This window comes from Oncorhynchus tshawytscha, linkage group LG06 (assembly GCF_018296145.1).
Source record: "Oncorhynchus tshawytscha isolate Ot180627B linkage group LG06, Otsh_v2.0, whole genome shotgun sequence".
Lineage (NCBI taxonomy): Eukaryota > Metazoa > Chordata > Actinopteri > Salmoniformes > Salmonidae > Oncorhynchus > Oncorhynchus tshawytscha.
Window position 1 is genome coordinate 68876961 of NC_056434.1, and position 24620 is coordinate 68901580.

Here is a 24620-nt window from a genome sequence, read left to right on the forward strand (position 1 = left end):
GTACACAGCCACTGTGTGGCAGGTAGATTTAAAATTCTACCAGCCGCTCAGATTTTTTACCAGCCAAAATGTTTTCTCTTCCTTTTAAATTACAACAATAAAACACAAAAAAATGGATGATCATGCTTTTGCAATGTTTCTAAAGCAATAAATGTATTACTAGTAAGAAATAATGTGGTATATTGTTTAATTACATGAGTCTTTTAATCCTCCTTTTGTGTTCTGGTCGAATTGAACCGGTAAGTTTTCTCCGAAAAATGTATTTAACTTAATCTGATTGTCACAAGGTTCCATGACTTTATCCACACAGGGCATCTGAACACACAAAATACATTTTGATGATTTTCATTATATTTTGGGTGTTTTTATTTAACTATTGTACACCTGTGGTGTTCCCGGTCAAAAATGACCGGTCATTAGAAATGAATGGGTGAGACTACAATTAGTGTATAAAATTGAGTTCAGGCACATGCCCAGACCCCCACATGCATATGTGTTTGAGCATGCACACACACACACACACACACTTCGTGCTACTGCCTGAAGAAAAACAAGTGCTTCTGATGACAACTCTGCACAGGGAGGTTGCTGTGAGTACCAGGGAGCCCAACGCTGTCCTGGATTACAACAGAGGGGGAGTTGACAACCTTGATAAGGTATGTTACTTTTTATCTTTCAAGTCTCGTGTACTTTTTTTTCTATTACCAGATTGTTTTATCTGCACCATAAAAATCAGACATGTTGTTGTTTGGTGAAATGCTCATTGAATTTGTGAACAATATAGAATCAATTATATTCATTTGAATATGTAAATATGTTTTACATGTGATAAATTAAAACAACACTTTGATGCAATTTTTCACGTTACTATGCAAGACATAAAATAATGAGTACATACACGTGATATTTTATTTATTTATTATTGCACTTTTGCAGGTTCCTGTCACATACTCTTGTAAGAGGATGTTGGCCCATGGTGGTGTTCTTCAACATCCTAGATGTGTCGGCCTACAACGAGCTTGTGGTGTGGATGGAGGTGAATCCAGGCTGGAAAGTAGGGGAAATTCTTCAAGAGGAGACTATCCCTAGAAGAGTTGGGGAAAGCCATGGTGGCACCCCTCATTCAAAGGCGCCAACACCTTCCTCCAACACCATCCTCTGCTGGATTGGTGAGAGATATACAAGGGCCAGATGCACGATCTACGGCTGCCAGAGACAGAAGAGACAAAGGGAAGAGGTGCAATCTGTGCACCAAGAGATGTCAAAACGAGCATTATGTGCCATAAATCCAGTGCATATATTTGCAAGGCACATGCAACAACCGCCACGCATTGTACAACATGTGCATGAGAACACACAAAATGGAACCACCACTGATTAACAGATTGTGAACATTTTTATGTTTTTGTTAGTAATACTGTTATTGTTACTGTTGTTCTTTAATGTGTTCTGACATTAATTTTGTAATATGGTCAAGTTTGCATGTGTAGTTTTGGGCCTATGTCCTTTCTTTACTACTAAAATCATGGCGGGCAGTTTTGACCAGGATCACAACAGATGTTATTTTGTACCACTATTTAAACATTTTACATGGTTTAAAAACAAATGTCCTTGTTTAACTTTGACACAAAGTAGTCTGATAAATAGCACAATGTTTCATCTGAGTATTTGTTAGTCAAAATAATCCATACATTATGCTTTTTTAACTCAAAAACTAATTGTTTGAGCTCAGGTCAATGAGGCCTACAGCCCATAAATAGCAAATAGAAGTTCAAAACTTCTAATGTTCACAATAACTTAAGTTGATAAAAAAAAGATCGAACACAGCATTAGGTGATAATATATGGATGTATAATCAGGTATAATGAGGCAGTCATTTTGGACCGGGAACACAGAATGAATGAACATGAAACGAACACAACGGGAGGGTTAACCAACATATGACAGATGAGATGAGACAAAACTGTTAATCTTCCCTCTAAAGCCGGAGGTTACCGTGGTGATGCCACTTCAATCATGTTTGTGCCTGTGAGACGGACTAGTATCCGCGTTGCTTCTCTTTCCTAGCAGTTGAAACTCAAACATCCGAAAAACAACCTAGCTTGTGAACCAAACAATGAAAATAGCCAAGGAACACAAGGAAAAAAGTCTCACTTCAGTAGACTTCCGTTTGAAGTAAAAGAAAGTAACGTTTATGCCTGAGCGCAGTGCTTCTAAAAATAAATCTGTCACTCCGCTCTTCACGTGCGCACGCCAGGCAGTGTTGCAGCGCGAGGCTGAAGTACTTGGCACATTTTAGTGTGTACATTTGTTTCAGGTCTGGGAGAATCAACCATGTTCACTAGAATACTATAGTAGCTAGCCATAGTCTACAAACAATGCAAATGCCACAGCAACTACCGGGCACGAAACATCCGCCCCGGCTAGGAGAGAGTCTAGGAGAGCTAGGAGAGAGTCAAATGTGTATGCTTAAATGCTTCTTGATGCTACCCATCCCGGATCCGGGATCTTGACTAAGGCTCAAGCTCATTAGCATAACGCAAAATGCAAAAAAATATTCTTAGAAATATTTAACCTCCACACATTAACAAGTCCAATAGCTCAAATGAAAGATAAACACCTTGTTCATCTACTCAGCAAGTCAGATTTCTAAAGTGTTTTACGGCGAAAACACACCACACATTTATATTAGACCACCACCGAAACAAAAGACAAGAGGCAGCCATTTTGTCCCAGAAAATATAAAATTATAAAAGCAGGATTAAAAAATAAATCATTCACTAACCTTTTGAAAATCTTCATCAGATGACAGTAATAGGACATGTTACACAGTACATTTATGTTTTTTTCAATAATATGCCATTTATATCCATAAATCTCTGTTTACAATGACGACATTTAAAAAAAATGCTACTCAAATGTCCGGAGAAATGATGATAGCTCGGACAGATAACGTCAGATAACAAGCAATACACATGAATAAATATACATGTTCTACATATAGTTACAAAGATACACTTCTTCTTAATGCAACCGCTGTGTTACATTTATTTTTAACGTTACAGAATTCGTTCACTAGGCTATAATATGAGGCGGCGCTCATAGATTAGCAGTATGTCTCCTCTACGTTTGGAGAGCACAGAAACCCAAAATTAACCACATAAATATTCCCTTACCTTTGATGTTCTTCGATCAGAAGACGTGGAAGGAGTTATACTTACCCAATACATCGTTTGGTTTCAAGTTGTGTGTCTCTGTATTAGCATATGCTAACAGCTTCAGCTGAAATGCACCCAAAATGACTTCTGGTCCCGCACTCTTGCGCATCAAAACTTCAAAATTACATATTATATGTCGACTAAACTGGTCAAACTAAGTGCAGAATCGAGCTTTAGGATGTTTTAATCATGTAAAACAAAGAACAGCGCGAACAGACAAACCGACATCAATTGGTGTTTCATGGAAAAAGAATGCGCTCCAATTCAGACCCGCGCAATAGAGTGCATGTATTTTCACGTAACCCGAACGTTTTAGCCCGCCAAAGGACGAGGGCGCGTGAGATTCTCACAAAGAACGCATCATTTGAAAGCAGACATCGCACTGAACACATAGAAACTGTTCCTGGATCCGTAGCTGGTTGGGAAGGGTGGGGGCGATGACGTCAAAGTTGTCCCAACTTTTCTGTTGCCAAGAGGGTGTTTGGGAGAATGGCTGCCCTGAGAGTTCTGCTTTACATACAGACATAATTTTAACGGTTTTAGAAACTTTAGAGTGTTTTCTATTCAATAATAATTATTATATGCATATATTATACATTTTTGACAAAAAAAAATTATGTTTACTATGGGCACGCACTTCATCCAAAGGGGGCAGTAATTCAGCCCGATCACCAAGAGGATTTATTAATAGGCTTATTTACCCAACATTGGAATGATATATTGTAATACTATACTTTTCCATAACCTAAATAATGACATATGCAATGCCTAGCCAACCATATCATTGTTTGAAACCTGGACGTTTTGCATAGCACATTTTACCCTGCTTTTAACAACCTTTAGCCAAAATCCGAACATAGGAAAAAAAGCAGCGATTTCTTGGTTTGCCGTTGAAACCAGCATTTCTTCTATTGTCCAAGGGCAGTAAAACACAATCATATTGTTGCATCTTCAGATGTTCCTTCTTTCTAAGTTTCTACCATTAGGCTGCATATCCGTCGCTGTCGCATTATAAAAACCGCTCGTATCAAGTGTGCCTTCTGGGAATGGTGTTCTCGGGTAATATCATTTTGGAACATTCACGCATATGGCCGAGACGAGTGAACACATTGCTGCGCTTATAATGTGCATTATTCATAGTTTGTCAACTTCTAAGCTAAATGTTGTGATCTGTTTAATCAGCCTCGTCTTTGTGTTTAAACATTTTAGTATGGAACCACTGTTCTATGCGTTTGATATTTTTCTGGCCTATCGTCCCGCAGCTGTGCCAATGTCTGTTTTGAACTGTCCCAAACACCTTTTTTAAAGGACGACCTTCATTTCGAGCCTTGTGTGTGTGCATGTAGGGGACAATTAATATGTTTCTGTGTGCGTTTCTCCCTGTCCCTCACCTTCCTTCAGTCCCACTTCCTTCACCAGTGACACACATACAGCTTAAAATTATATTTCTTCCATTGCCCCATCGATATACATGCGTGGGTGGGTGGACACGCTCCTGGCAAGTCGATGGAAACACACTAACCAATGCTCTTAGTTTGGCTTTGTGAGGCACCCTGCTGTCTGTCTGCATGGATGGGCTGGCTGTGTGTGTGTGTGAGAGCGAGTTTGTGTCTGTGTTTGCAATTGTGTACATTATGTTAAGTGTGCCTGTCTGTCTTTTTATGTGTGTGTGTGTGCATGCAAAAGTATATCTGTGTGATGACCATTGCAGTTACAGTGTATTTACTATGCTATGCTGTAGAGAATACGGAATATGTGCATGACTAGCTGTGACAGGTGATTGATCCAGTGCTATTAAGGGCCCAGAATGGTCCTCTGAAGGCTGCTGAGATCAGACTGTGAAGCAGTAGCACACTGATAGAGGAAGAGGGACCTCCCATTAGCCAATCAGTTAGTGGCCTTATGGCTGAATAGATTGATAATAGACTCCCCCACCTCGCCCTGGGGAATGGAGGAGAGGGAAGGGGGGGTCATGAGAGAGGTCGAGGGAGAAACAAAGGGAGGGGATATTGAGTGATGTGAAGGGAAGAAGAGAGTGTGTGTCATGAGGAAGGAAGAGGGAGGTAGGAAGTGGAGGGGCAGGCTCTGAATCCAGGTAGTGTGAGGGTCCTAGTCCTGGAGGAGTATGTGCACAAGTCTGGTGTTCTTCAGTTGTTCTTTTAGGTGATAGTTTAATTTATATATATATATATACTGCTCAAAAAACAAAGGGAACACTAAAATAACACATCCTAGATCTGGATGAATGAAATATTCTTGCCAAGAAACTGAAGATCTCGTACAACGCTGTGTACTACTCCCTTCACAGAACAGCGCAAACGGGCTCTAACCAGAATAGAAAGGAGTGGGAGGCCCCGGTGCACACCTGAGCAAGAGGACATGTACATTAGTGTCTAGTTTGAGAAACAGATGCCTCACAAGTCCTCAAATGGCAGCTTCATTAAATAGTACCCGCAAAACACCAGTCTCAATGTCAACAGTGAAGAGGCGACTCCGGGATGCTGGCCTTCAAAAATGTCATATCGGTGCATCACTAATATATTATTTATATAATGAAATCATGTAGTAACCGAAAAAGTGTTAAACAAATCAAAATATATATTTTTTGAGATTATTCAAAGTTGCCACCCTTGATGACAGCTTGGCATTCTTTCAACCAGCTTCTCTTGGAATACAGTCGTGAAGGAGTTCCCACATATGCTGAGCACTTGTTGGCTGCTTTTCCTTCACTCTGTAGTCCAACTCATCCCAAACCATCTCAATTGGGTTGAGGTTAGGTGATTGTGGAGGCCAGGTCATCTGATGCAGCACTCCATCACTCTCCTTCTTGCTCCCATAGCCTTTACACAGCCTGGAGGTGTGTTGGGTCATTGTCCTGTTGAAAACACATTGACACACAATATCCCCAATCACTGCCCTGGGACATTGGGATATATTAATTATTTTTTGACCAGAGGAAAGAGTGCCTCCTACGGGCTCTCTAACACCACAGGTTAGTCTGATGCTCTATGTTAGAGAATGGGCCATAGCTCTAGCCACGGTCTTCTGTGTTGATTCTGGTGAGCAGCCAGCTCTGATAGCCAGGGTTTGTTTGAGCTGCACTATCAATATTAGGATAGCCACTGGATCTGGGAGCAGAGGTCCTACTAGGGGACTCTGATACACAACATATACTCAGTATGTGACTTGTCTATGAATTCTGGTTAACTAAGGTGTTGTGTGAGATTTGTTTTGGTTCCCACTTGTGTACATATGTTTTTATGTCACTGGTTTTAAATTAACAAGTATGTGTGTTGTGTCGGTCCTCTTGCGCTGTTCCCCCCGGTCCCCCCTCCCACAGAGGAGATGGCTGCGGTCTCTCTGAGCACTATGAAACATTTAAAATGGGATTCTGGCTGGTGAAGAACAAAGGAGCCACCCTCTGTACTGTGTGGCTCATATACACATACACAAAAGGGAGAGTGTCATTGTAGAGCTGTGATGAATCCCCCTAGACAGAATGCACGCTGGGTTTCACATGATCACGTGGGTGATTATTTGAATAGTTGAATCTGTTGTGTAAGAGCAGTGCTAGCTGAAAGAGAAACACTGTTCTGGTACACAAAGTCCTTTGATTTGGTCTAGTTTAGGAGGGGTGGTGGAGGTAAACAAATGCTAACCCAATGCTTTGCCTACCTCCTCCTTTCATAAATTTCCATGTGGGTGTTTTCATGTGTTTGTTTGCATTGAAGGCTGTTGCTGTTGAGAGGCGGAGGCAGCCTTCCATTGATCAGATAAATGCCTAGCTAAAGCTAATAGTTACCATGATGGTGCTGCCTTACCTAGCAGGGCTGTCCATCTGCCTGGCCTTGACCCTCAATTTGTCCCTTCTACAGGCCTTCTGAGACTGACGGACAGACAGACGCAACACGCCTGAGGGACAGACACAAGGACAGCACCAGAGGAAGTCTCCACAGCAACAAGAGGTCAGAGACTCTAGGTGGATTTACATCAGATTTGCAACTTTTCTGTGTACACTAACCTTGGATATGGTGTGGCCAAAGTCACATTCCTGCTTCATGTGTGAGTGCATTTATTAAACATACCGTAAATACCATAGTATATAGACACACAAAATGGCAATTCAAACTATACAGGAGCTTCTCATCTAAACCATATTGCACATAGTGTTGCACACTTGATTAATGCAATGGTTCACAAATGTGTGGATATTTTAAAAGCCTCCGGAGGTGTAGTGTGGTAGACCTCTCATCATTAGAACCGCTGGGCCTCGAGAGACTCCCCTTCAAGCAACCCTCTAACAGTGTAATTATAATGAACAAAAATATAAACGCAACATGTAAAAATGTCAAAGATTTTACTGAGTTACAGTTCATATAAGGAAATCAGTCAATGGAAATAATTTTATTCGGCCCTAATCTATGGATTTCACATGACTGGGAATACAGATATGCGTCTGTTGGTCACACATTCCTTAAAAAATGGTAGGGGCGTGGATCAGAAAACCAATCAGTATCTGGTGTGACCACCATTTTCCCACATGCAGCGCAACATACCTCCTTCGCATAGAGTTGATTAGGCCTGGGAAATGTTGTCCCACTTCCCTGCAATGGCTGGAACATGCTGTCGTACACATCGATCGAGAGAATCCTTCTGGTGGTTAGAGCGTTGGACTAGTAACCGGAAGGTTGTAAGTTCAAACCCCCGAGCTGACAAGGTACAAATCTGTTGCTCTGCCCCTGAACATGCAGTTAATCCACTGTTCCTAGGCCGTCATTGAAAATAAGAATTTGTTCTTAACTGACTTGCCTAGTTAAATAAAAAAATAAAACATGCACAATGGGTGACATGTCTGGTGAGTATGCAGGCCATGGAAGAACTGGTACATTTTGAGCTTCCAAAAATACTGTACAGATTCTTGAAACATGAGGTGATGGCGGCGGATGAATACCATGACAATGGGCCTCAGGATCTCATCACGGTATCTGTGCATTCAAATTGCCATTGATAAAATGCAATTGTGTTTCGTTGTTCGTAGCTTATGCCTGCCCATACCATAACCCCCACCGCCCACCATGGGGACACTCTGAACGTTGACATCAGCAAACCGCTTGTCATTGTGAGGCTGGTTGGACGTACTGTCAAATTCTCTAAAACGACATTGGAGGTGGCTTATGGTAGAGAAATTAACATTTAATTATCTGGCAACAGCTCTGGTGTCAGCATACCAATTGCACACTCCCTCAGAACTTGAGACATCTGAGGTGTTGTGTTACAAAACTGCACCTTTTAGTGGCCTTTTATTGTCCCCAGCACAAGATGGACCTGTGTAATGTTTATGTTGTTTAATCAGCTTCTTGATATGCCACACCTGTCAGGTTTATGGATTATCTTGGGAAAGGAGAAATCCTCACTAACAGGGATGTAAACGAATTTCTGCACAGCATTTGAGAGAAACGCTTTTTGTGCATATGAAACATTTCTCGGATCTTTTATTTGAAACATGGGACCAACACTTTACATGTTGAGTTTATATTTTTGTTCAGTGTAATACGTTGCCTTTGTTGCAACTATGAAACAGAAAGCATATGTGTTGGAACACGGTCACAGCTTAAGTAAAAAATAAAATAGAAAACACCCCAACCACCAAGACGCACGGTCAAATGGGGAAAACATCAGTAGCCTAAACACAATAAGTGCCAAGTGTGCTTGATAAATAGTGAAAATCAGCACAAAAGCCAAAATGGCATAATAATGAATGTGTCCTAATGAGAGCAGTCAGAAATAGTAAATTATTGTCAGCTCATGCTTACATTGTGTGCGTCCTGGGATCAGTTGGATTTCATTTAGCTGTTATCCCTTGTCGACACACATCTTTGTCACTTTCACTTGCTTGACTCACTTTGACATACCTTCGTTTGGTTGTAGTGCATAATAGTCTCCGGTTTTCTCTCTGTCCCTGTCGGTGTGCTCATTGTACTGGTGACAGAAACGTTCTTTCTTGCCTTGTGAGTTTTGCCTTGTCATTCTTCACCACCGTACAGCGGCTGTGCAGGTGCCTTATTTTGCGCAGAGGGATGGTGCTCCCTTCTCACTTTGTTCATGGTGCCGACAAGGCTTGTCTTCTTGGCAAGCAACTTGTTCGCCAATGACAGTGAAGTGAAGAAATTGTCCATGGTGACATTTCTCCCCATGCCAACGTAAGTTCCACAAGCCCTGGTTACCACATTCTCTGACACTTGCTCAACTGCCACCCGATGTTTTCCCAGATATGGAAAGGCGTTCAGCATGTTCATTACCCACACTCCCACTGTGTAGCCCACTTCAAGTAGGCCAGAGGAGACTGATAAGACTACGGGGATTCACTGGACTGATATAGGATACATACCATTTTGAGATTTTAGAATGGATCAATACAGTAGAATGGTCCGCCCTGTTCTTCATTCACAGTTGGTGATTACATTATTATGCATCGCTCGCTTCCCCCTCGCTCATCAACTCCACCTTTTCTCCCTCATTATACTATACTATCATTAATTTCATCTGTTATGTGTGAAATTTAGTTTCTGTATAGTTTAGGTTCAGTTTCAGGGCAACTATCAGGGTGATTATCAGCTGGGCACTGCACTGTTGGAAGAGGTGGGGGCAACTGGGACCCCCCACAAAAAAAAAATGACATGCCCTCTTTTAAACTGCTTGTAACTCCAGTTTGGTTTGTGATACTAAGATTCTAACAACGGCAGTGTGTTATATAGACCTATTTAGGAAAAGTCAAGGACTGAGGGGGGCATGACTTAAATGGCAGAGGAATACAATTGTTTAATTCAGGAGCAGTCAAAATGCCTGTTTTATTGTTAGAGAGATTTGAGTCCTGGACGTCACAGTAGTGTGGTGTAAAGAGGCCGAGTGTGTTTGACTTTTGTACAGGAGATTGTTTTCTATCTGTTTTCACCGGTGTTAAGGTCGCTATGTATCTGGGTCAAAGTCTATGAAGGGGGTCAATGTTCCGTGAGGCATTCTAACAAAAGGCAGAAAGGTGCATATTTTCTTCTTACATAGCGTATCTGTACTAAATGTAGCTATTAGTATTCATGGATACAGTGTAGTAGCTAGCTGCTAATATCCATATCCCTGCGTAGGCCTGTTATTGTTGAATTACACTTTGATGAAATTTCAGAGGACTCATTTATGGGAAACATTGAATTTACTGGCCCTAACAAATGTTCTTTTCATCTGCACAGTGGACTGTGTTTGTACTATTAATGTTCTGGTAAATCTATTTGCAGTGTTTCTCTCTGTGTGTCAAAGCTCATGTTTCACGGCATAGCAGATATACATTAGAATGTCCTCTGCGCTCAAGGATGAATATAATGGAATACACACACAGTTTGTCACTTTTCCCATGTTTTTTTGTCTTGGTTATTTTAGTGCAGCGATGTGGATGTCAAAGTGCCCTGCTGTTGAGAGGGAAAATACATTAAGAGTTTATAGAATTATGGAGATTGTAGCAGTTGTAGCATTCAAAGAGGTACCACTCATTTGATTTGATGTATATTTCTCGACTTTATGCTAACTGACTGCTGTCCTCTTGCTTCCCTCTCCTTCTATACTGGGAAGAGCCTGTGTGGTTCTGTGTGCCTGTGTGGTTCTGTGTGCCTGTGTGGTTCTGTGTGCCTGTGTGGTTCTGTGTGTCAGTGTGGTTCTGTGTGTCAAGAGTATCTGTGTGTGTACCTGTGTGTGGAGAGTCCAGATGTTTTGTAGCAAGGTTGGCAGCAGCCTGAGATTAGCATGCTGGCCACTGTGGGGAAGATAAATAGCCCTCTGTCATGGTAAAAAAAAACAACAGTCTCTTTGTCTTTGATGTGCTCCAACTCCCAAATTGCTTTTATCTACCCAGAGCCAGAGAACACGCAACGGCTGGATCTCTTTATTAATCCCCTGCCTACCTGATCGCGTTGCCTCTGCCTGCCTGCCTGCCTGCCTGCCTGCCCGCCTGCCCGCCCGCCCGCCTGCGCTCGCTGTGTCTGTAGCCAAGGGAGACTAAAATACCCAGTATATTCAGGTGAAGAAATGGAGCTTAAGATTATATAGAATTGTTAATGGCTGTTAGTGTTGTTTTCCTATTGTTAGATCTGTTTGTCAAGTCTAACGACCTAGGCTAAGTAGACTCTTACCAGCCCTTAAAAATAAACACTTCATATTTCCTATTTTCACCTATGTTCTTCCATTCTCCATGGATCTCTCAAGCGTCGACTGCCTCTATAATATTGTAATTTCATTGCTTAACTGCGTGAACAGCACTGGTGGAAAAGGGTAAGGCGCATAAGAGCAGCTGCACTAAAAACTCAGCTCTGCTCAGCCTTCCCCAAAGAGATGTAATGCTTAAGTGAGTGGCTTGTGTTGTCTACCCTACAGTGTAATGGCTGTGTGGAAATAGGTCACCTGAAGTGGTAGTCTTCTGCTCTTGATTCAAAATTAATCTTGATAAATATGCTGTTTTTCTTCTAAAGAAAGGACTACGGTCGGCCTTCCATGCACCTATAATAAACCTCTGTATTGGTGGTGCTTGTGTGAAGTACATCAGTCTGTGCTTTCATTCAGTAATGTGATGAAAAGCCTTTGAGTGAGCAATGCCGTCACCTCATTACGAAAGCCAGAGATGGTCAGCACTTCTGTCAGCGAGAAGAAACATGATGACAAATGTGTCAGTCATTACACGCCAGTGACCCTCAAGGTCCCATCTCAAGGGCGAGATGTGAGATGTGACATCTCTGTTTCTGTAACACTATAATTAACCCCTGACCTCGACCAAACAGGAAGCCAGAGAAAGCCCTCAGGGCGAGTTTTCTCACAGTAATGGAGGGTCCCGATGTAATTGACGGCTCACTAGTCAGTCAGAGGGGTCAGGCTTGTGTTTGACTATTCCCATTAGCTGGGAATAGTCAGCTTTTGGCAGATGAAAAAAATAAAATGTGGAAATGCCGATAAATCAAATTAATCGTCCGAGTGAAAAAATGATAGAATTGCATTGCTAAATAAATTCTTTTTAGGCTTCATTGATGGAAATACCAGTCCATGTAAATACATTTGACTGGTCATACTTATCAGCCTATAGGGCAGCAGCGTAGCCTAGTGGTTAGAGCGTTGGACTAGTAACCGGAAGGTTGCGAGTTCAAACCCCCAAGCTGACAAGGTACAAATCTGTCGTTCTGCCCCTGAACAGGCAGTTAACCCATTGTTCCCAGGCCGTCATTGAAAATAAGAATGTGTTCTTAACTGACTTACCTGGTTAAATAAAGGTAAAATAGGTTCATTTGCGTAACTTTGTGGAATTAAATTGGCACGTGTACAATATATTAGTTTTGTAGGTCCATCTTATTCATCACACGAGTAGCTTACAGCATCTCATACAGCAAATGCATAGGCAACGGAAGGCAGGCTTCATCAGCGCATCACACACAACTTTGCAATGAGTTGTATGCATTTTGAAAACATATACTTCATTGTTTGAAACTTGAATGTTTTACATGTCTTACCTTGCTTCAAAGTAGCCGAGCCAAAATCAGACCATATCTGTGGAGGCAATTATTTTATATCAACTTTCTTTCATTGTCCAATAGCCAAAGGCACAATCCTAGTCATATTATCAACCCATGTTTTTTGTTGCATATTAGATCTCCCCTCTTCCTATATTTAGAACTGATATTTTCATCTGTTACATGAAACTGCCCTCATGTGCAGGGATCTTTTCACAACTGTTTTCCTGCTAATTGCATTATGGAACGAACATTAGCGCGTAGCCTACTGCCAGGTGCACATTGCTGCGCTTGTCATTTGAATAAATAATAGTTTGATAATAATACAGTAATGCGCTTCTGTTTTTAGGAGTGTTCATGTTGAAATTTCTTAAAGCACTGTCAACACTGTTTTTATTCAATACTTTTACAATCCATCACACTTGCTTCTCCCTACTTCCACTTGTGCTACAACCAGCACCGCAGCTGAAATGAATGAGTTGCCAGTAACCAATTGTATCGATAGGCCAGTGTTTTTAAAATTATTATTAGTGTCTCTTTTATATCGAGGAATAGTTCACTTTCTTTGGTCATAGGCACAACAACGTGAATTTGTGCGTGAGGCAGAAATAATGCGGTGCAACTCGAGTGTGGCCATCAGGTGGAAGACAGTGTCCCCCCCTCTGGTCAGTCTCAGCAGAGGGAGGGAAAGAGCAGGGACTGTGAGAGGCGGACCCTCTAATTTCTCTCTCCCTCCCTCTGCTGAGACTGACTATCAGATGCAGGTACCATCAGTCCAGTCAAATAAAAAAGTGAATTATTTCAATTTATGCTCAGCTGTGCCTCTCAACTAATGCACATGGTCGACTTCCGGCGCCGACAGAGATGGCCGCCTCGCTTCGCGTTCCTAGGAAACTATGCAGTTTTTTGTTTTTTTACGTGTTATTTCTTACACTAGTACCCCAGGTCATCTTAGGTTTCATTACATACAGCCGAGAAGAACTACTGAATATAAGATCAGCGTCAACTCACCATCAGTACGACCAAGAATATGTTTTTCGCGACGCGGATCCTGTGTTCTGCCTTACAACCAGGACAACGGAGTGGATTACATGCAGCGACCCAAAAAAAACACTCAGAAAAAGAGGGAAACGAAGCGGTCTTCTGGTCAGACTCCGGAGACGGGCACATCGTGCACCACTCCCTAGCATTCTTCTTGCCAATGTCCAGTCTCTTGACAACAAGGTTGATGAAATCCGAGCAAGGGTAGCATTCCAGAGGGACATCAGAGACTGTAACGTTCTTTGCTTCACGGAAACATGGCTAACTGGAGAGACGCTATCCGAAGCGGTGCAGCCAGTGGGTTTCTCCACGCATCGCGCCGACAGAAACAAACATCTTTCTGGTAAGAAGAGGGGCGGGGGCGTATGCCTCATGGCCAACGTGACATGGTGTGATGAAAGAAACATACAGGAACTCAAATCCTTCTGTTCACCTGATTTAGAATTCCTCACAATCAAATGTAGACCGCATTATCTACCAAGAGAATTGTCTTCGATTATAATCACAGCCGTATATATCCCCCCCCAAGCAGACACATCGATGGCTCTGAACGAACTTTATTTAACTCTCTGCAAACTGGAAACGATTTATCCGGAGGCTGCATTCATTGTAGCTGGGGATTTTAACAAGGCTAATCTGAAAACAAGACTCCCTAAATTTTATCAGCATATCGATTGCGCAACCAGGGGTGGAAAGACCCTGGATCATTGTTACTCCAACTTCCGCGACGCATATAAGGCCCTTCCCCGCCCCCCTTTCGGAAAAGCTGACCACGACTCCATTTTGTTGATCCCTGCCTACAGACAGAAACTAAAACAAGAGGCTCCCACGCTGAGGTCTGTCCAACGCTGGTCCGACCAAGCTGACTCCACACTCCAAGACTGCTTCCATCACGTGGACTGGGAGATGTTTCGTATTGCGTCAGACAACAACATTGACGAATACGCTGATTCGGTGTGCGAGTTCATTAGAACGTGCGTTGAAGATGTCGTTCCCATAGCAACGATTTAAAACATTCCCTAACCAGAAACCGTGGATTGATGGCAGCATTCGTGTGAAACTGAAGGCGCGAACCACTGCTTTTAATCAGGGCAAGGTGTCTGGTAACATGACTGAATACAAACAGTGCAGCTATTCCCTCCGCAAGGCTATCAAACAAGCTAAGCGCCAGTACAGAGACAAAGTAGAATCTCAATTCAACGGCTCAGACACAAGAGGCATGTGGCAGGGTCTACAGTCAATCACGGACTACAGGAAGAAACCCAGCCCAGTCACGGACCAGGATGTCTTGCTCCCAGGCAGACTAAATAACTTTTTGCCCGCTTTGAGGACAATACAGTGCCACTGACACGGCCTGCAACGAAAACATGCGGTCTCTCCTTCACTACAGCCGAAGTGAGTAAGACATTTAAACGTGTTAACCCTCGCAAGGCTGCAGGCCCAGACGGCATCCCCAGCCGCGCCCTCAGAGCATGCGCAGACCAGCTGGCCGGTGTGTTTACGGACATATTCAATCAATCCCTATACCAGTCTGCTGTTCCCACATGCTTCAAGAGGGCCACCATTGTTCCTGTTCCCAAGAAAGCTAAGGTAACTGAGCTAAACGACTACCGCCCCGTAGCACTCACATCCGTCATCATGAAGTGCTTTGAGAGACTAGTCAAGGACCATATCACCTCCACCCTACCTGACACCCTAGACCCACTCCAATTTGCTTACCGCCCAAATAGGTCCACAGACGATGCAATCTCAACCACACTGCACACTGCCCTAACCCATCTGGACAAGAGGAATACCTATGTGAGAATGCTGTTCATCGACTACAGCTCGGCATTCAACACCATAGTACCCTCCAAGCTCATCATCAAGCTCGAGACCCTGGGTCTCGACCCCGCCCTGTGCAACTGGGTACTGGACTTCCTGACGGGCCGCCCCCAGGTGGTGAGGGTAGGCAACAACATCTCCTCCCCACTGATCCTCAACACTGGGGCCCCACAAGGGTGCGTTCTGAGCCCTTTCCTGTACTCCCTGTTCACCCACGACTGCGTGGCCACGCACGCCTCCAACTCAATCATCAAGTTTGCGGACGACACAACAGTGGTAGGCTTGATTACCAACAACGACGAGACGGCCTACAGGGAGGAGGTGAGGGCCCTCGGAGTGTGGTGTCAGGAAAATAACCTCACACTCAACGTCAACAAAACTAAGGAGATGATTGTGGACTTCAGGAAACAGCAGAGGGAACACCCCCATCCACATCGATGGAACAGTAGTGGAGAGGGTAGCAAGTTTTAAGTTCCTCGGCATACACATCACAGACAAACTGAATTGGTCCACTCACACAGACAGCATCGTGAGGAAGGCGCAGCAGCGCCTCTTCAACCTCAGGAGGCTGAAGAAATTCGGCTTGTCACCAAAAGCACTCACAAACTTCTACAGATGCACAATCGAGAGCATCCTGGCGGGCTGTATCACCGCCTGGTATGGCAACTGCACCGCCCTCAACCGTAAGGCTCTCCAGAGGGTAGTGAGGTCTGCACAACGCATCACCGGGGGCAAACTACCTGCCCTCCAGGACACCTACACCACCCGATGCTACAGGAAGGCCATAAAGATCATCAAGGACATCAACCACCCGAGCCACTGCCTGTTCACCCCGCTGTCATCCAGAAGGCGAGGTCAGTACAGGTGCATCAAAGCTGGGACCGAGAGACTGAAAAACAGCTTCTATCTCAAGGCCATCAGACTGTTAAACAGCCACCACTAACATTGAGTGGCTACTGCCAACACACTGTCAATGACACTGACTCTACTCCAGCCACTTTAATAATGGGAATTGATGGGAAATGATGTAAATATATCACTAGCCACTTTAAACAATGCTACCTTATATAATGTTACTTACCCTACATTATTCATCTCATATGCATACGTAAATACTGTACTCTATATCATCGACTGCATCCTTATGTAATACATGTATCACTAGCCACTTTAACTATGCCACTTGGTTTACTTACTCATCTCATATGTATATACTGTACTCGATATCATCTACTGTATCTTGCCTATGCTGCTCTGTACCATCACTCATTTATATATCCTTATGTACATATTCTTTATCCCCTTACACTGTGTATAAGACAGTAGTTTTTTGGAATTGTTAGTTAGATTACTTGTTCGTTATTACTGCATTGTCGGAACTAGAAGCACAAGCATTTCGCTACACTCGCATTAACATCTGCTAACCATGTGAATGTGACAAATAAAATTTGATTTGATTTGACATGCTGATTAATTGTTATTATTTGAAATGTGAAATATAATATGGTCTGAGATGGACATTATTAGCAGGCTAAGCGTTGCCATGCTGTGATCTATTAGGCCTACTGCACAAACTTCATTCCTACACAGCTGTTTTTATTAGACTAATGTTGAAGGAGTGCACATTGTTTAAGTCATGTTGAAAAATAATTCAGAGTGGTAGATCTTGGCTTTCATTTTAACTCAGAAAAGGTTGGTGACCGCTAAGAGGTGTCGCAATGCAGACTAGGGATATGGTGACCTGTGTAGGCTATTTATATTCTGTGTGTTTCTCTCTCTCTCTCTCTCTCTCTCTCTCTCTCTCTCTCTGTCTCTGTCTCTGTCTCTGTCTGTCTCTCTGTCTCTGTTTTCATTTTGCATTCTCTAGTTCTATGTCTCTCCCAGTTGACTCTGTGCTCTGTGGTGCTGTTTGAAGCGACCACCTGAGCGGAGAAGTACAAAAGCAGCTCTCCTGTGTGGTCCCCCTCTCAGCACTACTGTGTGTGTGTGTGTCACTATGTGTGTGCGTTGCTATGTGTGAGCGCTGTAAGTGTTTTGTGTTTGAGCACTGTGGGCAAGCGAGATGTGTGTGAGCGCTGTGCGTGTGCCAAGAGGAAGGCCTTGAACCCTCGCAGCCCCCCAACTCTGAGAGCTAATTAAGGGATGTTTCCTGCGCCCTGTCTGCTCGGCCCTCTGAATGAGCCTGTTCCTCTATGCACACCTACATACTGCCTGGTGTCTCTCTGTGGCTGCTCTGCTCACTGGCCTTCAGCTAGAGCCACGCAGCTTCTCACCATCACTCATCCTTAGCTACATACACCCCATGAACAAAAACACTCTCTTACAGATTAAGGCCCCATAGCAAATCAGCTTCTGTTTGTGTGTGCATGTGCGTGCATCTTCAGTGCATGTGGATTCCTCTTTTTGTCTTTTTGTGTGTGTGTCCCGGGTCTGTGCATGTGGGGTCCTCCGGGACTTTTTGTGTGCTCGGTGGAATTGATTTGGGAATGAATTGAGAATGCTGGCAAGAGGCTGGGGAACGAAAGAGGAGAAAGGGAGGCCCTCTAATAAAAGATGGTGGGGGAGAAACAGAAAAGATAGCCTGGGAGAAATTGTTTCAAATACATTTTAATTGGTAAGAAGGGAATCCCTTGTTTTGGGAGTTGGAGTGGGAGTGCCTCAAACCTATTCAAAGAAAGAAAAGGCTAGCGACACAAACACTTTTACTACACTCTCACACATACCAACCAGTTATATGGAGCCTCAGCGATTGATTGGCCAGCTGTGAAAGACCATTCTTGCGTCCTGTGCATGGAGGCGAGAGGGAGCTGTGAGTCATGAACAGTGTGAGGACTCCATAGGGGGGAGGGGGGTGTAAATGTGTGTCAGCGGGGGTGGTTGGGGATGGTAGCACTTCTCGCCTTCCTAGGGGTACGAGTCATAGGAAGGGAGTGGGTGTACTGTACGGTACACTTGCCTGAACAGAGAAAGAGCCGGTGTAAATAGTCTGTTTTCTTTGTGGAACTCTAATAGCACTGGGCCTCAGGAAGCAGTGTGTGACTGTCCCCGACCAATTAAAAAGCTCCCAAACACCTCTCTGAGCGGAGTCGTGTGGCAGGAGCAAGGGGTGATCGATTTATCTGTAAGGTGTTGAGGTCGCTGGACTGTATCTCTGCCCCCAGAGCCCCCGAGACACTGTCCTCTACTGTAGCGCCTCCCTCACTCTTCTCCCTTTTCTCACTTTCTGCCTTTCGGGCGCATTCAGGCAGAGTTTTTGTATCCGTCTGCAAAGGATTGAGTCCATTGTTTTACTAAGGAAGTCACATGTTGACAGACGTCTCTCTGTCTACTATTTTAACGTGTCTATTTTGCACTGTCGGTTACATTTCGGGATATTATTTTTGATGATATATCGTATTGTTTTGACTATCGCAATATTTTTGCTCTAGTTGGTGGTACCTGCACCAAAACTCCAGTAGTTGTCCTCCATAGCTTTTTCTACATCTTTTTAAATAGGGAGCCAATATGCTTTCGCCACTTTTATTTACATGACTGATCAAAACTATTTTTCTCGTGGCTCTCTCTTGTCCTTCTGCAACAGACATATGGTGAGCAATATGTTTGGAATATCGAATCGCAATAAAATTGCAGAATCGAAATCGTGAGAATCGCAATATATACAGTGGGGCAAAAAAGTATTTAGTCAGCCACCAATTGTGCAAGTTCTCCCACTTAAAAAGATGAAAGAGGCCTGTAATTGTCATCATAGGTACACTTCAACTATGACAGACAAAATTAGAGAGAAAAAATCCAGAAAATCACATTGTAGGATTTTTAATGAATTTATTTGCAAATTATGGTGGAAAATAAGAATTTGGTCAATAACAAAAGTTTATCTCAATACTTTATTATATACCCTTTGTTGGCAATGACAGAGGTCAAACATTTTCTATAAGTCTTCACAAGGTTTTCACACACTGTTGCTGGTATTTTGGCCCATTCCTCCATGCAGATCTCCTCCTCTCCTCTGCAGGTCATTCACTAGGTCCCCCCGTGTGGTTCTGGGATTTTTGCTCACTGTTCTTGTGATCATTTTGACCCCACGGGGTGAGATCTTGCGTGGAGCCCCAGATCAAGGGAGATTATCAGTGGTCTTGATTGTCTTCCATTTCCTAATAATTGCTCCCACAGTTGATTTCTTCAAACCAAGCTGCTTACCTGTGGCAGATTGTCTTTCCAGCCTGGTGCAGGAAATGAATTTGACTCTACAATTTTGTTTCTGGTGTCCTTTGACAGTTCTTTGGTCTTGGCCATAGTGGCGTTTGGAGTGTGACTGTTTGAGGTTGTGGACAGGTGTCTTTTATACTGATAAGTTCAAACAGGTGCCATTAATACAGGTAACGAGTGGAGGACAGAGGAGCCTCTTAAAAAAGAAGTTACAGGTCTGTGAGAGCCAGAAATCTTGCTTGTTTGTAGGTGACCAAATACTTATTTTCCACCATAATTTGCAAATATATTCATTAAAAATCCTACAATGTGATTTTCTGGATTTTTTTTCTCTCATTTTGTCTGTCATAGTTTAAGTGTACCTATGATGAAAATTACAGGCCTCTCATCTTTTTAATTGGCAGACCTTGCACAGTTGGTGGCTGACTAAATACTTTTTTGCCCCACTGTATCTTATCGGCACCTAAGTATCGTGAGGTCCCTGGCAATTCCCAGCTCTACTTTACATTGTCGGGCCTTTGTCCTCCCCTCTCAGTGATCTGGACCCTCTAACCTCTCTGTTATCCCTTCCTAGGGGAGAGGGGATGTGGTCCCAAAGGGTTGGCCACTGTGTGTTGCTGCAGATGCTAATGCCATATCACTAGTGTCAGTCTGTAGACTCTCACAGGCAGCCATAGACCCCTAGACACATCCTAAGTCTCCTTTGGTGTCTGTGGGGTAAACGGCTCATAGATCTGCGTACCTAAGAGGAACTTCTACCCAGAAATTCGACCTCCTAAGTCAGTAGACAAGCTCCACCCCCCAACCAATGTGTCTTAAATGCAGAAAACATTGAGGGGGACCGAATGAATGGAAGCAGCAGAAGAGAAGTGGTCAGAGGTGACGATACAGTAGTAAGTGGACAGAGAGGGATTGAGTGGGAAGCAGCCTGAGATGTGTGGCCAATAGAGAAGAGTCCCGTCCAAGCAGCGCACTGCTGGCTGCTGTTAAGCCTGCAGCCATTGATTAAGACTGCTAATCAGATGAATGAGATGAAGGCGTTGTGGAGGACAAGCTGAATCTGATGCTGTGGGAGAGATGAGATGAGGATGCCGTGCTCTGCTTTGGCCCCCCAGGAGGTAGCGTGTGCATGTCTCGTGTGAGATCCCAGGGTGACATCCGAGACAGTCTGCCACAGCCTGAGAGCAACATCGCCCATGCTATACCACGGTATACACAGCACGGTATCTACGCTCACACTAAATGTTAACTATTCTAACGTCAGTTCACACACAGTACAGAAACTGATTATTATCATCATGTTAATGCACAGACTACAGTACATACTTCAACACATCCAGGACACAGACTACAGTACATACTTCAACACATCCAGGACACAGACTACAGTACATACATCCAGGACACAGACTACAGTACATACTTCAACACATCCAGGACACAGACTACAGTACATACTTCAACACATCCAGGACACAGGCACACTTGTGTAACCGATCATGCAATTATCCACACAATGCAAGCATATTACAATGCACCAATAGTCATAACACACACACACTGTCTGGCTATGTGTTTTGGAGTAGAAGGCAGGGCTAGGAAGAGGAGGTTGAGTCAGACAGCAGTGCTGAGGCAGGCGGGTACGTAGGGGACAGCGGGGTGCCCTGTAACCCTGTGCTCTGGAGCAGCCAAAGGCAACCTATCGATCAAGCCGCATACTGGGACCAGTGGACCAAGTCGAGAGGGGCCTGGAAGTGTGACCGCTGACCGCCACTCTACCCCCCCCTCCTGGCCGTCCCAGGGGCTTGGTGGGGGTTGCTGGGGGTTAGGGGTCAGGCCCTCCCTCCTCTAGCAGTCCTAAATTACTCTGTAGCCCTGCTCATCTGGGTCACTGCTTCCCACACTGGAAGGGAACTGGGAACACAGTGTACAATACTATTCCCTCAAGACTGTAGCCTCTCAGCTTCTACATGCACTCACTCATGCAGACATAGACAGCGGTAGATCTAGAGACACACACAGATTTAATTGCATTGGCAGGAAGAGCCTGTTTTATTCACTCTGACTATTGATGTATAGTGAGCTTGGGAGATGGAGGGGGGAACGAGAGGCACACAGCTGCTCTCTGAAATACACAAATGTAGAACACACCTGGGACATGAACAGTATGCATATTTACACACACAGTCACTCACTCACTCACTCACTCACTCACTCACTCACTCACTCACTCACTCACTCACTCATTCATACTGTATACACACACACTCCCATCAGGCGCACTTCAGAACACCACACGCACACACTGACACAGTGTTGACCCGGCCGCTTTCCCGTTTGGATTATAGCCTTGGCCTGCTCTCTGAGACCACACTGCTTCCTCAGTACTGACTGCCAGACAAAGACAGACACACTGCAACCAGGGCGTCCTTCTCACCACTATGCCAAGGCCAATGGCAATGCCCACAACCCTGCGTTTCATCTTCAACCAAACCCCAGTGACTATACATGAGGCTTTATCTACTCATCTCCTGCATAAGGTCATTTCGTTTATTTCCTCCTTGATTCCTATTTTGGCTTCCACTGCGTTATTATTGTCGAGGAGATGAAATGGGCTATTTATGATTAGTGTGGTGGTAGTAGTGGTAGTGGTTTTTGAAGGTCGGTGATTACATTGCTGTCTGTATGCACAGTTGATTTAGCCCTAATCCAGTTTCCCCCAGACCGTGTTTGCTGGAGGCTGTTGTTGAAAACGTGGCAGCAGGAGGGCCTAGCCACAAGTCAGGGTCAGGGATGTCATTAAAACGTGACTCCTGCCAGACAGGTGGTCATGTTAACCCCCTCCCTTTCAAATGTTGATATACTCACGCACATTCGCGTTTGTGTGTACACACACAGTGGGTGGCCTTGTGTGGCTCCTCCACCGGCCGTGCAGATGCAGGGGTTTATTATATAAACACCCAATGGCGTTGCGTGTGGGAATGGAACGTGGCAGCGGCAGAAGCAACACAGCAGAATGCTATAGAATAACAATACCACACACTCCCTGTGTTTGACTGCTGCGATTCCCTGAGCCTAATTCTTAACAAATGTGCTTTCTCAGCTGGCGCTTGTATTGGTTCAATCCAATTACTGTATATATGAATGGACAAAGCCATCGATCACGTGGCACCATTCTTCCCTATGTTAAGACTCAATAGCGCATTGAAGCCAAGTGAAGTCAGGTAAGATGGCGTTTCACGGAGACATAACATGCTCAGTTCGAGCTACTCTAGGAAGTAACGTTGCAGGCTAGCTCAGTGCTGGCCAGAAGACTTTTAAATGGCTAACAACTACTGCTCTCCCTCTCCTACAGACCATCCATAGGTCTCTACCCACTCAGACACAACCAACGCTGCTGCTAAAATGATTATTGATTAGATGTGTTACTCCATTCCACTGCTGTCATTGATTATTGATTTTATTACCATTACTAGTATATCTATTTATCCTGCTACTGGTCATTAGCACTGTTTACAATGTATATATTACCATTACTATATTACTGCTACCAGTAACTTTTCAGCCCAGTTTACATGCATATCCTTCTACCAGTCACTTTTTTTTTTAAATCTATGAAGCCACCGACCTCAAGGATCCTGTTTTCGGCTTACAATGTCTGCAGTACTGCGGACAGCCTTGAACTTTCATGGCTTCAATGAGAGGGGGCAGTCATTCTCCCCTGGTTCAATCTCCCCCTCATCACTCCGGGGCTGCTCTCTCCCTGCCAGGTTAAATATACTCCTGATTCCCCCTCCCCCCTCCACTGTTTCCTCCTTATCTCCAGCCGGCTGCCCTTGTTTGCATGGCATCCCTCCATGGAGAGATTACTGGGGCCCCATGGTTTTGACGTAGCGCACCGGGTAACAGTGTAAATATTGTGACATGTTTTTTCCCCAAGCCGACCGGCACGTCAAGGCTACCACCTGTGGGCCCGCTGCGACACTCTCTTTCTCCTCTGTCAGAACGCCAGTGCTCCACTGTGCCGCAACGGATGGCCTGCCTAATGAAGTGCCATCTTTAATCTTTAAATATTTATTCTGCTTTAATGAGGGAGATATTCTTTGAATATTTTTCACTCTGGAGTTTCTCCTCTGAGGGAATGAGCAGTCTTTGTGTGTCCTCTCTTCCCCTCAACCTAGACCCTGGTTTCAGACTTAATGTAGATATTTTTAAAGCCATGCCCGTCTGCTGTGTGTTTGCATTGCTTTCCAGGAACTGTCAAGCTATTACGTTAAATGACAGGACAGAGAGACCGTTTCTTACATGAATTTGCTAGTCAAAGATAATCAAGTGAAACTAAGTCACCATACATGGAAAGACCTCAACAAAAGCTTACTCCTCTTCTGCTTCCCTTCTATGAAAAGAGCTTCCTCATCTGTCTGTTTCCGTCTGCCTGTCTATCTGGCTGAAATGGGAAATGAATTTGACTATAACAGTTTTGTCTCACACAGCAGTCCGTGTTATGATCTAGTCATAAATCCAGTGGAGCGTTGTTAGTCAGGAAGTGATAATGATCCGAGTGTTGGAGCGTTGTGCAGGCAGTTAAGTTAGTGGCTTTTCAACTATCATTTCCTTTAGATGATGACCTTGGCTGTTTTATTACCGTGCTCTCATTGTGAATATATTGTAGTTGAACATTAGCTGAGGTTTATGGTCAGTTCATTTACAAGTGATAGGTACTCCTTTTTTTTTTTTTTTTTTTTTTTAAGCTACCAGGGATGACCACTTTTTTTACTTTCATGGGCTTTGTAGC

The 24620-nt window shown here is 43.9% G+C and overlaps 1 protein-coding gene across 4 annotated transcripts in view; it reads left to right on the forward strand.

The window, feature by feature from the left end:
* Positions 1-24620, forward strand: part of ndst2a (N-deacetylase/N-sulfotransferase (heparan glucosaminyl) 2a) — a 175428-nt gene that overhangs the window by 117182 nt on the left and 33626 nt on the right. For 3 of the 4 annotated variants that reach the window (XM_042323565.1, XM_024424799.2, XM_024424801.2), the window contains one exon: positions 7094-7183. The gene's annotated coding sequence lies outside the window, so the exon portion shown is untranslated. Of the gene's footprint in view, positions 1-7093; positions 7184-11115; positions 11281-24620 lie in introns of all 4 variants that reach the window. The other variant, XM_024424800.2, reaches the window with a different exon arrangement.